Source organism: Coptis chinensis, chromosome 4, assembly GCF_015680905.1.
Source record: "Coptis chinensis isolate HL-2020 chromosome 4, ASM1568090v1, whole genome shotgun sequence".
Taxonomy (NCBI): Eukaryota; Viridiplantae; Streptophyta; class Magnoliopsida; order Ranunculales; family Ranunculaceae; genus Coptis; species Coptis chinensis.
The window spans coordinates 43,209,233-43,214,927 of record NC_141459.1 but is presented as its reverse complement, the minus strand read 5'-3'; the positions used below and the strand labels follow the sequence as shown (position 1 = coordinate 43,214,927).

The window sequence follows — 5,695 nt, the reverse complement described above, 5'->3', positions numbered from 1 at the left end:
TTTCCAATCTTGTTACATCTGTCATCTATGATTGCTTTAACCCTTGGCACCAACTCATTATCACCCCAAAACTCACATTTTTCCTTTCTATCATACAACAATTTCATTTGTAACACCATCACCATTGACACCATCTTCACAATGGGCTTGTCCCTAGCATCCAGTATGTAGCTATTCCAAGCTTCAGAAAAATTGTTTGACAGCTGCTCACACTTGGACACATGATCAAAGTGTGATCTTGCCCACAGCTTAGGGTCTTCACCCATCAGATACTCCTTAGCTCCACTATCAAGTTTTTCCAGGTCCTGCATCAACTTGTCAAACTCTATTTGTGCAAATGCTTTGGCAGCACACCAAGCTTCATAGTCAACTCCTCTATGCTTTATCTTCATGTTTTAGACCATATGCCTAAAACAGAACCTCTGGTTGTAATCGGGGAAAACAGTCTCTACTGCCTTACATAATCCTTTCTACCTATCAGAAATTATAGTCAACTTGTCATGATGCTTGTTCTAGTGTGGTGCCATCTTATCCATTTTACTAATTACTTGTTGGCCGGGTCTCTTTATATGTTGTCCAGGAAAGAGGAGGACTAAATGATTATTGCGTTATTTGGAATCGAGAAGTTAAAATTTTTTGGTGGATAGGGATCCAAAGTAAAAACTTTTTTAGGAATGGGCGGACAGGGTCATTTCTCGAAAACAATAGCTAAGGGCAGGATACTACCACTTGGATCACGGAACCTACATGCCCGATGCTCACGATTTCGATAGTCATACCGGTGACTTGGAAGAGATTTCTCGAAAAGTATTTAGTGCCCATTTCGGTCCAACTCTCCATTATATTTCTTTGGTGAGTGGCATGTATTTCCGCGGTGCGGTTTTCCAATTATGAAGCATGGCTAAGTGATCCTACTCACATTGGACCCGGTGCCGAGGTGGTTTGGCCAATAGTGGGCCAAGAAATATTGAATGGTGATGTGGCGGGGGTTTTAGGAATACAAAATAACCTCGGAGCTTTTCAGATTTGGCGAGCATATGGAATAACTAGTGAATTACACTCTATTATCTTGCAATTGGTGCATTGGTTTTGCAACATTAATGCTTTTTTTGCGGTTGGTTCCATTATCACAAAGGCTGCTCCAAAATGGCTTGGTTCCAAGATGTAGAATCTATGTTGAATCACCACTTAGCGGGGTTGCTAGGACTTCGGGTCTCTTTTCTTGGGGGGCACCAAGTACATGTATCTTTACCGATTAACCAATTTCTAGGCAGGCTGGAGTAGATCCTAAAGAGATCCCACTTCCTCATGAATTTATCTTGAATTGGGATCTTTTGGCTCAACTTTATCCCGTTTTCTTGGGGAGCAACCCCATTTTCACCTTGAATTGGTCAAAATATGTGGAATTTCTTACTTTTAGGTGGAGGATTAGATCCGATAACGGGTCTATGGTTGACCGATATTGCACACCATCATTTAGCTATTACCAATTCTTTTTCGATAACCGGTCACATGTATGGGACCGGCTTGGGCATTGGTCATGGCCTGAAAGATATTTTAGAGGCTCATAAGGTCCATTTCTTGGCGGGGCCATAAGGGCCTATATGAGATCTAACAGCGTCATGGCATGCTCAATTATCTCTTAACTTAGCTATGTTAGGCTCTTTAACCATTGTTGTCGCTCACCATATGTATTCCATGCCCCTTATCCATATCTAGCTACTTGACTATGGTACCTGACTTTCGTTGTTCCGCGCATCACATGTGGATCGGTGGATTTCTCATAGTTGGTGTTTAACTGCGCATGCAGATGTTTTATGGTAAGACTATGATCTAACTACTTCGATGAATGATCTCTTAGATGGGTATTTAGGCACCTTGACGCGATCATATCACATCCTAGGCTGGGCATGCATTTTTTCTTGGCTTTCCGCGGTTTTGGTTTGTATATTCATAATGATACCATGAAGCTTTAGGCGTCCTCAAGATATGTTTTCAGATACCCGTATACAATTACAATCCGTCTTTCTTGTAATGGATACAAAACACCCATGCTTTAGCACCGGTATAACGACTCTGAGGTGCAACAACAAGCACCGACTTGACTTGGGGGTGGTGGTTTAGTAGCGATGGCGACAAAGGTGGCTTTGTTACCTATTCCATTAGGAACCATAAAATTTTTGGTACACCATATTCATGCATTTTACGATCCATGTGGCCGGTATTGATTTTGTTGAAAGGTGTTATATTAAGCTCGTAGTTCCACGTTTGATGCGATAAAGCAAATCTTGGTTTTCGTTTCCCTTGTGACGGACACGGAAGAGGAGGGACATGTCAAGTATCCGCCACGGATCATGTCTTCTTAGGTCTATTATTCGGATGTACAATGCTATTTGGGTAGTAATATTCCATTTTAGTTGGAAAATCACGATTCGGATGTTTGGGGTAGTATAAATGATCAAAGGGGTGGTAACTCATATCACGGGGAGGAAACTTTCGCGAGTTCCATTACTATTAATGGGTGGCTCAGAGTGATTTTTATGGGCCCGGGCATCCCGAATAATTCATCTTATGGATTCGTCATTATCTGCATATGGCCTTTTTTTTCTTAGGTGCTCATTTTGTGTGGGCTTTTCGGTTTAATGTTTCTATTCGGTGATTAGCGGTTATTGGCAAGAACTTATTGAATCTATCGTTTGGGCTCATAACAAGTTAAAAGTTGCTCCTCTGCTATTCAGCCTAGAGCCGGCATTGTACAAGGGCGTCTTTGTAGGAGTAACCCGTTACCTTCTAGGTGGAATTGCCACAACATGGGCTCTTCTTAGCAAAATTATTGCGTGGGATAATGGCTAGGAGGATTTGAAGGCATTATGGCATTCACGATTTCCAAGGTTTAGCCAAGGCTTAGCTCAGGGACCCCTCTGGCGTCGTATTTGGTTTGGTATTGCTACGCACGTGACTTGAGTCATGATGATATTCTTGAAGAACGTCTTTATCGAAATATTTTTGCTTCTCACTTGGGCGATTAGCAATAATTTTTTTTACGTGGACTTAAATCTGTTTCATGTAGCTTGGCAAGGAAATTTTTGAGTCATGGATGCGAGACCCTTTACGTAAGACCTATTGCTCATGCAATTTGGGATCCTCATTTTGGTCAACCGGTACGTGGAAAGCCTTTACTTTCGAGGAGGTGCTCTGGGCCGATGAATATAGCTTATTACGGTGTTTATCGATTGGTGGTATACTATCGGCTTCGCGCACTAATGAAGATCTTTATCTTTGGAGCTATTTTTTATTATTTCTTTCTGCCATATCCTTAATAGCGGGTTGGTTACACTGACCTGACGAAATGGAAACCAAAGCGTTTAAGTGGTTCAAAAATGCGAATCTCGCCTCAACCATCATTTTATGCGGACTCTTGAGATAAGTTCCTTGGCCTGGGCGGGGTATTTAGTTCCGTCGCTATTCCGCATCTAGGGGAATGCGTTCGATTGAATAATTTCTTAGATGTATTACCACATCCCCAGGTTAGGCCGCTTTTCTGGTCAATGGAATCTTTATGCCCAAAAACCCGATTCGGTAGTCATTTATTTGGTACCTCCCAAGGGGGGATCACATTCTAACCGCTATTCCGGGGTTTCATCCACAAAGCGCCAAAGTTTATGGTGACCGATATTGCTCATCATCATTTAGCTATTGCAATTATTTTTTCTCGTTCTTTGGTCATATGTATAGAACTAACCCGGAGATCTTTTAGAAGCACATATTCCTCCGGATTCGATTGGGAGCGTGGACATAAGGGTCTTTATGACCGCAATCAATAATTCGATTCATTTTCAATTAGGCCTTGCTCTAGCCTCTTTGGGGTTATTACTTCTTTGGTAGCTCAACACATGTACTCTTTACACACCTTTCATTCATAGCACAAGACTTTACTACTAAGGCTGCGTTATATACCCATCATCAATACATTGCAGGATTCATCATGGCCGGGAGCCTTTGCTCATGGAGCTATATTTTCATTAGAGATTACAATCCGGGCCGAGAATGAGGGATAATGTATTGGCAAGAATCTTAGACCATAAAGAAGCTATCACATCCCATTTAAAATTTTGGGCGACTGTTTACGGGATTCCATACCACAGGACTTTATGTTCATACGACGTGATGCTTTCTTTTTTGGTACTCGGGAGAAACAAATATTGATCGAACCCATATTTGCCCAATGGATACAATCTGCTCATGGCAAGACTTCATACGGATTGATTGTACTTTTATCCTCGACTAACGGCCCCGCGTTCAGCGGGTCGGTGCATATAGTTGCCGGCTGGTTAAATGCTATTAATGAGAATCGTAATTCATTATTTTTAACAATAGGCCCGGCAACTTTTAGTTCATCATGCTATTGCTCTAGGTTTACATCGACTACATTGATCTTAGTAAAAGGTGCTTTAGATGCACGTGGTTCCAAGTTAATGGCGGATAAAAAGATTTGGTTATAGTTTTCCTTCTGCGACGGTCCGGAACCTTGGCGGTACTTGTGATATTTCGCTTGGGACCGCGTTTTATTTGGCGGTTTTGGATGTTAAATACCATTGGATGGGTTACTTTTTATTGGCATTGGAAACACATCACATTATGGCGGGAGTGCGTTTCCGCGGTTTAATGAATCTTCCACTTATTTGATGGGATGGTTAAGAGATTACCTATGGTTAAACTCTTCACAACTTATCAATGGGTATAACCCTTTTGGTATGAATAGTTTATCGGTATGGGCGTGGATGTTCTTATTTGGACATCTTGTTTGGGCCTCTTGGGTTTATGTTCTTAATTTCTGGCGTGGATATTGGCGGGAATTAATTGAAAACTTTAGCATGGGCTCATGAGCATGCGCCTTTGGCTAATTTGATTCGATGGAGATAAACCCGGTGGCTCTGTCCATTGTGCAAGCAAGATTGGTTGGATTAGCCCTTTTTTACGTAGGTTATATATTCACTTACGCGACTTTCTTGATTGCCTCTACATCAGGGCAAATTTGGTTAATTCATTTTTGAATGAATATGTTCTATCATCGACAATCTCATTTTGTTCGATGTAGAGGGTCAGTCCACCTTATTATATTTCTACATCTAGGATCCGACTTGTATCATTGATAATAATAGGAACTGAACCATTATGGCAAGGAAAAAGTTTGATTCGAGGAGGGAGAAGAAGGGCGAGATTAGAAACAGAAATATCATTTGATTTGTCGATCCTCAAAAAAGAAATAAAAGAAATTCCGTGGTTTGAGTGATAAATGGGAAATTTATGGAAAATTACAATCTCCACCACGTAATCTGCACCTACAAAATCTTCATCGGCGTTGTTTTTCGACCGGAGACCGAGAGCTAACTATCGAGACTTTGGGTTATCCGGACATACTTCGTTGAAATGGTTCATGCATGTTTGTTACCAGGTGCAACAAGATCAAGTTGGTAAGGATAAAACTATCCCTTCATGTTTCTATTGATCTCTATGATCGATGATCATAGAGATCCCCTTTACTATTCTGTATAAAATGAGCTATTCTATTTGTATAGGTATGGTAGGGGGCATATCAATCCTCGTTTTGTACATTAGTTCCCATCTCCTCTCTTCAACGGGGTAGAGCAGCTTGGTAGCTTCTCATAAGGCTCATAACCTTGAGGTCACGGGT

The 5,695-nt window shown here is 41.3% G+C and overlaps 1 pseudogene; it reads left to right on the top strand.

Moving 5' to 3' along the window:
• Positions 1-636: 636 nt before the first annotated feature.
• On the top strand, positions 637-5,054 carry LOC147503575 (uncharacterized; annotated as a pseudogene).
• The last annotated feature ends 641 nt before the right edge of the window (positions 5,055-5,695 follow it).